The sequence below is a fragment of the Suricata suricatta genome, chromosome 14 (genome assembly GCF_006229205.1).
Source record: "Suricata suricatta isolate VVHF042 chromosome 14, meerkat_22Aug2017_6uvM2_HiC, whole genome shotgun sequence".
NCBI lineage: Eukaryota > Metazoa > Chordata > Mammalia > Carnivora > Herpestidae > Suricata > Suricata suricatta.
Genome location: NC_043713.1, coordinates 41,488,703 through 41,498,251, shown reverse-complemented (window position 1 = coordinate 41,498,251; position 9,549 = coordinate 41,488,703). Strand labels below are relative to the sequence as shown.

At 32.8% G+C, this 9,549-nt stretch overlaps 1 pseudogene; it reads left to right on the top strand.

Annotated features, from left to right (window-relative positions):
* Window positions 1-647: 647 nt before the first annotated feature.
* LOC115277416 overlaps window positions 648-9,549 on the top strand; it is a 34,677-nt pseudogene continuing 25,775 nt past the window's right edge.

Sequence of the window (9,549 nt, the reverse complement as noted above, 5' to 3'; positions counted from 1 at the left end):
TTTACTTATCTTGGTGCTCAGGCAGTTCATATATACCAATTTAGTCATAGAAATTGCTATGTATAATGTAAACTTATTTGTATTACCAAGTAAATAGGATTTTTCCTTTGGAAGACTAAAAAAATAAATTCTTGGGAAATAATTTTAGAATTAATGTTTAACCTATAGAAAACATTAATTAACCACAATATTTCATTTCTTATATCACTCAAAAGTTTAGATTCATGTTTTGACCTTTAGATCAAAGTAAACCTATATTATAAATCATTTGATTGACCCAACTTATTATACTTATTTTTAATATCAGCTCATGGTACACTGGCAAATGTGTCTCTTTCTGTATCTGTGCAAAGAAGAAATTTCCACAATAAAGTTTTTAATTTAGTAACAACTTTCCTGTGTATGTGTGTTTTATTTTTGAAATGACTATATCATGTAATCTGGAATTTTTCTATTGGGACATTTCCTTTGTATCATATTTCTTATTCTCCAGATCTTTGCCACACAGGAAAAAGTTATATTCTGCATTACTCTTCCAAAGTGATTAAAGAGTTCAGAGGAAGACTATTCAAAAGCCTTTTTTCATAATTTCCTGAGATTTGTTTATCCCCCAAATGTTCTTGAACCTCTTTTAATCACTTTAAAATATGGACAAGAAAGATAACCAGAAGAAGGGTAAGATGGAAGTCAATAAGATGGCTAATGATGACATCAGGGAGCTAATGATACAGTAAGAGAAATTTCATTGATTGGGTAGCATAGAAAGTTTAAATATAAACTAAAAATTGTAAAAAAAAGGTGAAAAGAATACAAAAATATTATATGATTACTGTGTAATAAATTAAAAATGATCAATGATAAGGATGCCAAAATACTACCTTTATCTTTAAAATGTAAACTACTTGACTGACCAACCAGCGAATAGCAATAACAAAACCCAACAGACAAAGGAATAGGCTCTTTTAAAGAATAAAGAGGAGAATCAGAACAAATTATTTAGAAGTCAGCACAATAAAATCTCTGCAAATAAGATCATGTGGAATGTTTCCTGGAGGAAAATGTATTAAAGGAAAAAAGCATCAACAAACTGGGCATTCAACTCAGGAAGCTAATAAAACAAACAAACAAAAATAATAATATAAATTCATACTAAGTAGAAAAGATTTGATTTAAAGTAGATGTAAGTCTTCAAAAGACCAAATAAACAGGAAAAACCTGAATAAAAGAAAATATAAAGAAGAAAAGGAGGATATAAATAATACTATGAATGAGAAAGAAAGCCTAATCTACTTAAGGCACAAGTATTCGACAACCACTATTTACTAGATATTGCTTTATGTGCTAAGAGTGTAGCAGTAGCATAATAGAATCCCTCTTGTTCTGGAACTTACACTAGCATGCAGAGATAGTGAGTATATCTATCTGATGAATTATTAAACTGTATAACATATCAGACAATAATAAGTATTACAGAAGACAATAAAATAAGAAAGTGGGTGACAATTTTTAGATTGGGTGGTAAGGAAGGACCTCAGAGAAGTAAAATTGAGCAAAATGGTCAAAGAAGTTCTTAAGTAAATCATACACATATTGACAGAGTAGCCAGTTATTTGGACATGAGCTGTAGGCAAATGCAGTGATAAGTAGGTGACACATTAGAAAACTGAAGGCACAAATCCCGACTTTGTGGGCTTTTAACATCCTGTCCTTATGGCTTCCAAAACCTCAGGGCTTACAAAACAAGAGTCACAGGTACAGAACATGTTCTGTCCTCTTCCACCTCTGGCCCAGGGTAACCTTTGAGCGCCCCCCCCCCCCACCACTCTTCTGGAGGAAAATGGCTGTGACAGTTCCAGCAGGAACTTTGTAGGGCTGAAAAATCCTTCTCCCAATGAGTAGGAAGCCTTTTGATGATTGGAATCAATCTCAGTCAGAACCACCCTAGCTATGACCCAAACCTATGAAAACATGAAAAGACAAAGCAGTTGACACATCTGTGCCTGCCTGGTCTCCCACCTTGAGAGTGTCCTGTCCTGAATAAACTGCTTTGTGCTTGCTACTTTCCTTCTGGCTGTTTTCATTCCAGTGTGGTTCCTCACATAAATCTTTCATGGAGAATCCAAGAACCGAGAGCTCCATTCATACAACAAGACTCTCCCACCAGTTAAATATCTTAGAGAGAGCATTTTATGCAAATCAAACCGTTTCATGAAGTAGGAATTCACCCCATATATCTGAGGAAAGGCAGAGAACCTTAGAGAAAAGGGAGCAGGGCATGCTGAAGAGTAGAAAATGAGGCCAGAGAAGTAATCAAGCACCTGGTCCTATGGAACCTTTTAAGTCATATTAAGGACTTTAGGTTTACTTGAAATGAGATAAAAGCCATTAGAAGTGGGGCATGTGGGTGGCTCAGTTGGGTAAGCATGGAACTTTGGCTCAGGTCATGATCCCAGGTTTAGAGAGTTTGAGCCCCACCTTGGGCTCAGTGCTGACAGTGTGGAACCTGCTTGAGATTCTCTCTCTCCTTCTCTCTCTGCCCCTGCTCCACTTGCTCTCTCTTGCTCTCTCTCTCAAAATAAATAAACTTTTTTTAAAAAAAGAAAGAAAGCCATTGGAGAGTTCTTGCAGTGGAGAAATGTGTCTAAACAAAATTCAAGTTTGTCTGCTTTGTGTAGAAAATGAGAATGGCGAGTTCAAAAGGAAAGAAGCCAGGTAGGAAACAATTAAGTTAGACATAAAGGTGACTATCACCAAAACCATGGCAGTAAATGAGAAATAGTTCATCCTACATGTATTATTAAGATAGAACTCTTGGAATTTGTTGGTTGACTTAGAGTATAAGATTTGAAAATATACTTTCTAAAAATATAAACACACATTTGTTTAACTCAAAATTATACAGGAAACCTAAATTATTAATTTGATCAAGCACTAACACTTAAGTAATTGACAGGGTAATCAAAGATCAAAAGATAGCAAGTGATGTCTGGAATATTTTATGACCAGGATCTAACTAACATTCAAAATAAGTGTCCATCAATAGAAAACAAATACATTATAGCACATCTATGCTAGAAATAATATGTAGCCATTGAAAGAATGAGGTGAATCTATGTCACTTGAAAGAAAAATGTGAAAAATTATATATTTTTGAGTAAGTAGTACTATCAAAACAACTGGTATAGTATGTTATAGTTTGTTTTGTTTCTTAGTTGTTTGAAAAATATACAAATAATGAATAACTTTCTTTAGGATACACAATAGATTTTGAAGTTAGATATTCTATTGCATGTGAGTTTAAAAATTTGAGATGGAAGAAACATTCATATTTGAATGCAAAAACATTTATTGATATAAATTTTTTTACCATGTATGTGCTTATTATTTTTCATGATAGACTTTAGTGAGTCAAAAACACCCTCACTACATATTGCTGGTATATGTATGCGATATATATTTAGGTGTCTCAAAATCATGAGAAAGACAGTGATGACATTTAACTATTTTTATTTTTGAAAAAATTACAAACTTCCGTGAAATTTAGCCTTAATTTCTTCAATAACTTTAAATGTGTAATTTTGTAAAAAGATTAATCACTTGATAATGAGTTATCTTTATAAATAATATAGCTATAAGTCAAATTTTTCCCTTCATAATATACTGGAAACACGCATTATTTTTATATAAAAACCAAGGTGAAGAGAGTAAGTAACTCAGCAGAATAGGGATAATTAATAAAATAAAACATTAGAAATGTAACATGTAAAATACATATTTAGGCATAAGAGTATTGTGTGCTAAAGTTTCAAGCTTTATTTATTCATTTAAAGGATGGTTATTTAAATTTATTTCTTTATACTTGATAGTCCCATCTTCTGCTTTCAATCTTTTCTTCCCTTGGGTGATTGTGTTCATTAAGTGCAAGATTTTTTAAATATAAAAGCAAAGGCTGCCATTTCTGTCACTGTTCTCATTAAGCCAGAAATGACTTTGTATGTGTATATGCATACATATGCATTGGATTTTCTAGTAAAATGGACAAACAAAAATGATGCTTTTGTGCATCAATCTATATATCATTGTATATGATATATCTAAAAACAAATGTTCACCAATCTTGATGTTATCTTCATAATTAAGTTTTTGGAAAGCCAAACTTAATAATTTAAGTTTTTTAGGATTTTTTAACTACTGAAAATGTCACCAGATATTCTATAAAAATAAAACAAAAGGTCCATGAATAAATATGTATAGTTTTTGAGAAGCTATATATTTTATGGTGATGTGATTATTCTTTTTGTTTTTTATCATATAGTAATTTATATTGCTTATAGAAAAATGAATACAAAACCAAGAAGCTGGGACTTTGGAGGAATGCTATGATGCATAAATGGAGCATTAGAGTCTCTTTGTCTTTCAAGGCTCATAGCATCTGGATAACATGATCATTAATTGCCTAATGGTTAGAGGGTCCCAACATTTTAGCTCATGGATGTCACATATTGGGAACATAATCTATCTTGGCACCTTGATTCAGCAATTCAGCTGGGTGGTTTAAATAGAAGTAAAATGCAAAAATGCTTGTAGTCCCAGAACCCCAAAGAAGCTTGACCTTTTGTTCAGAGATCACATTCCTTCTTCTATAGCATAGAATATGGCAGCACCCTAAACAGAATTCATAAGAAATCTATGCTCTGGATACAATCTCCTATATTTCCACATCTTTCATGCCTTCATTTCCTATAAATCTCCTCTGAAAAATCACAGTTCCTCTTAAATTTTCCCACCCTTGATATTGTTTCTCATTCTGAAAGCCATGGAGACTCTTTTCAAATAAAATATTTTATTTTAATTTCTAGAGTCATTTTTCTTCTCTTGCATCCTGGTGCTGCTACAGGGTGATGTATACAATTCTACTGCTTAATATATTGGACTATAGAGTTTACACTCTAATTTAGTACCATCACTACTGCTAGACAATAAATATACTTGTCCGCAGATGGAGTTCTTGCAATGCATTTTACATTTACCAGTTTTGTCAAATTTCCTAACACCATCGTCTACTTTTTACTTCTAACTAATGTTCTTTTTTCCTCTTTAACAAAACAAAACAAAACAAAAAAAAAAAACAGACCATGCTTTGAGTTAATTACTTGTCTTCACTAATTTACTCATTCAACTTATCGATATTTTATATTGAAGAAACAAGATAGAATGTGTCCTTTCCTCTTGAAGGATTCAGAGGGTGTTGGAACGCCACATATGTAAGCAGTGATATGTGAATCGTGGTAAGTACTTTGAGGGGTTATTCTACCAGAGAAGGCCAGAATGACTATAAACACATATTGGCACACATATTGGAAAGAATATTCCTAGCAAAAACATCAGCAGGCAACAATTTTGCCAATGATAGAAGACTTATAGGTTTTAAGGAACTACAGGTAGCTACATGTGATTAAATCAAGAGATTCACATTTTCAGCTGTATATTTTCAAAAGTTAGCTTGAACAACAATCTAATGTGGCTTGGAGTGTGAAAAATTGAAACAGGGATATTTGAGGATTTTTCTATAGTGTGAATGGGATTCAATAATGATGTCTAAAATGAACAGGGTCATTGGAAACAGAAAGCATATAAAATAGAGGAATTTCGGGGCTGATTATATTGAAGATAAAAAAGATAAATTGATCAATATTGTTGTTATTCCTTGAGAATTTGAATATAGGATGGAATGCCATTTTTTTTGAAGAAAAAGATATTAGGTTTATTTTAGTCTATTGAATTTGAGGTGCATTTTAAGCATTCAGGAAACTTGTAAGCATTTGAATGCCTTATACTCCTAAGTATAAGAGGTTTTCTCCCCTCACAACTCCTTCCCCACAAAAAAATCTCTAAAAAAAGAATTATTTTGTATTTGAATCCATACACCACATCTTTCTTATTATGAGAACTTTTTTCAATTGCTTTATTTGGAGAATTAAAGTAATGCTGAGAGATGATACATTAGCCTGAAATAACTTCAATCAATGCTAATTTGGGAAACTTAAAGAGGTCAGCAATAGAAAAGTAAAAAAGGAAGCAAAGAAAATTGACACCAATTAGTCATTATTTCTAAGAGTGTGACCTCACAGATTTAAAGGCCGCATGTCACTTACAAACAAGCTTGTTAAATACTTTAAAGAAGCAATAGAGAAAATGATTATGTAGTAGAGATCATGAAGATGTTCCAAGAGAGTAAGCAAAAAATGTTTTATATTACAAATGACTTGCTGTGCCTTTGGGTAAAATTTTCATTGACAGCATAATACGTGATTCAACATTGGCCACCTCTCTGACAACATGGATGATCAAGACGATGATCTTCTACAGAAGTCTGTGTTATATAAATCCAAAAAGTCACTCTGATAAAATGAGAGTCTCTGATGTTGAAAATTAAAATTTAAGTAAAATAGTTTTTTTTTTACTTTATATTATTTGGGGATTTAAATATGTGTAGTAGATTAAATATTAGAATTATACTTTTTGCATATTTAATCTGAAATTTCTATTTAGTCTGAAAGTACAGTATATATCCCTTTAGGAATTTTATATTTGTGTTTATCTTTCAGCATATACATTAAATGGATCTAGAGCACCCAATAATGGTAGGTACCAAAAATATGCCAAGTAAGGATGTAAAGGACACACATTGTAAACTAAATTATCAGCCCTTCCCATCATACAACCTTTACCCTACCAACTGCACTCAGTCCGTGCAATGGAATTTTTTCAAGTTTTTATTTTCCCTTCAGTTTCTTCTTAGAACTTAAGCTTGGTATTAAAGTTCCCAAAGGTGGCCACTAATGTGTTAGATATGTCCCCTCTAGATCCAAAATACTATTGCTCTCTTAATGTGATGATGGTAAAGGCAAGAAACCATTGCTGTTGTGTTTTATTCACAAATTAAAATACTCCAGTTTTAAGATGGTCCCTGTAGTTGCATGATGAGGAATGACACTTAAGGTTTTGTTTACAATTGTCATGAAACCACAGTGGGGACCCAATGGGCAACATGGAAGTAAGAGCACACAGAGATGGAAAGAAACAAGGTCCAAAAACCATATTAAAAAATTTTTTCAATCCAAATCCTGAAGACTGCTTAAGTTCTTGCTATGCAAGCAAATGAAACTCTTTTATTATTTAAGTAATTTTGAGTTCAGTTACTTTTATATGTAACCCAATTCAACTTTGTCATTAGTTAATAAGTACTTCTCCCTTAAATATATTCATTTTCCTCTGTTGTAAAAGAATTCCTCCTGACCTTAGTCCCCACATTCAGCACACCTCTTAGCTAAGTTTGTATCGGTAGTGATATAATGTATGTTGACTCTGCCCCTTCTTAACAGTAGGTCTGCTTCTTGTCATTACATTCAAGGTCTTTATAATCTAGTTCCATATACATTCCTAGAGACATGCCTAGCCACTCCCTATAACACTGACTATGTATGCTTCAGCATGGTTCCCTAAATACAGTTCTTTTATACCTCTGTTGACCTCTGTATCAGATATGTCTCTTACCCACTTTCCTAACAGGTAAACATCAACTCAATCTTAGATACCACTAGGAAGTTGATTTTCCTACATAGAACATGTTATTCCCCTCAGTGTTTCCATTACTGAGGACATAGTTTTGGACATCTCACTATTGATTAATTATTGATTATTGTATTTTATCTATATATGTGTACTGGATTATAGAATCTTTGATATGGCATAAGTTGTGCTTTATTCATCTTATTTTTCCAGAACCTGGCACAACACTTTGCAGATATCTATATATAGCAAACATAGAATAAATGCCAGATGGAAGAAAAGGAGGATGTGAGAGAGAGCGCGTAAGAGAAAGGAGAATATTAAATAGCTCTAATGGAAGAAGAAAACCTGAGCAGACAAAACAGTTTGTAGAGATGAGGAGTATAACTGGTACTGATCATAGATAACTGCTTTCTAAGAGATGGTTCATGAAACATGTAAATGTTCTTTCACTAGGAATCACAAGTAAAGTTCACTATTTCATTTATTGTTTGATAGCCAGTAAAATGTATCTCATTTATTTGAGGATAATGAAAAGCAATTGTTTTAATTTACAGTTCAAAACATGAAGATAGCACAATATATTACTTTGAAAAGCAAATCTGATCAAATAACATCTTGTTAGCCACTCACAAGGAAACACAGGTGCATGGATTAACGCAAGATCCATGTAGTTACTTTGACAGAAGATGCTGTCTTATGGTGGCCATGAGAGTTTGCAGGACTCAGTCCATGAGTTTAGAGAGAAGTGTTTGACATTGAAAAGCAATAAAACTTGTCTTAGTGTCTTAGCTATAAACATATTTTTAAATAAATTATGAAATATTTTTCAGAAATCAATACCCTTTACTCATTGTGGGTAATGATTCTTCCTTTGGATGATTTTAAGATTTTTAGCTTCAATCTCAGATTGTAAAATGTTCACCAAGTGCCATTAAAAAAACAGTTCTACTTTGGTAATACCTTTAAACCTCCAGAAGATATCGGTATTTATTGGACCCATGGATATCCTTACCTGATATAGAAATGTAGGGCTCAAGGGAGACTAACTGGAGAATTGGTTAGTAGTCTAACAGGTGCTGTTTAAATTCTTACAGTGGCTAAGAGTATCATCTTTTTATTCAGTCTGGGAGCATTGTCCCTTCCAAGAATTCAAAGCCCAGTGTGATAGTTCCTTAACTGAGTAATATTTAATCTCCCAAAGTCACTAAATTTGACATTATAGAAGTACTATTCAGTTAATATGTGTACTTATAAAAATCAATTACAATGAAGTTTCAAGTGTATATGCCTCCTGCTGTCATTCCCATTTTGATAAATGGAATTATTTTCCAAATAGTCAACCAAGCCAGAAAACAAAGTCACCCTGGACTCCTCCCTTTCATTCATAAATCTACAATCTTATTATTTCTACCCACTAATTATCTTTATTTAAGAGTAATGCCTCTACATTTCTACTGTCACTTTGTGAAATCTCTAAGTTGTTTTCCTATATCCATTTATTCTTTTTCCCTAAACATTTGTTTTCTAAATGTGATTTTCGGGCATCATCTTAAACCCAATGAATCAAAAAAAAATTCTACTTCCACACACTCCAAATGTTTCTCCTTCAAACTTTTTATCTAATTACATGGTAACACCACTTTTCTAACTTCTATTTTCAAAAAACTCTCTCTCATATGGCAACAAATGCATAAGGACATCATACAGGTTCAACTTCCTTAATGTACATATAATTAACTATTTTTCACTACCTTGTTCCACAAATATCCTTGTCCAGCCCACCATGTTCTATCGCTTGGTGTTGGAAGCCCTCTAACTCTTCCACCTGCTTCCCTACAGTCTATTATCCATGCTGTATTTAGAAATTATTTTTAAAGATAACTCAGAACATCCCACTCTCTGTTTTGAATTTTCAACAGTTTACTGTATCACTCAATCCTAAGCAAGGCTCCTAAGAGCCTACGCAATCTTCTA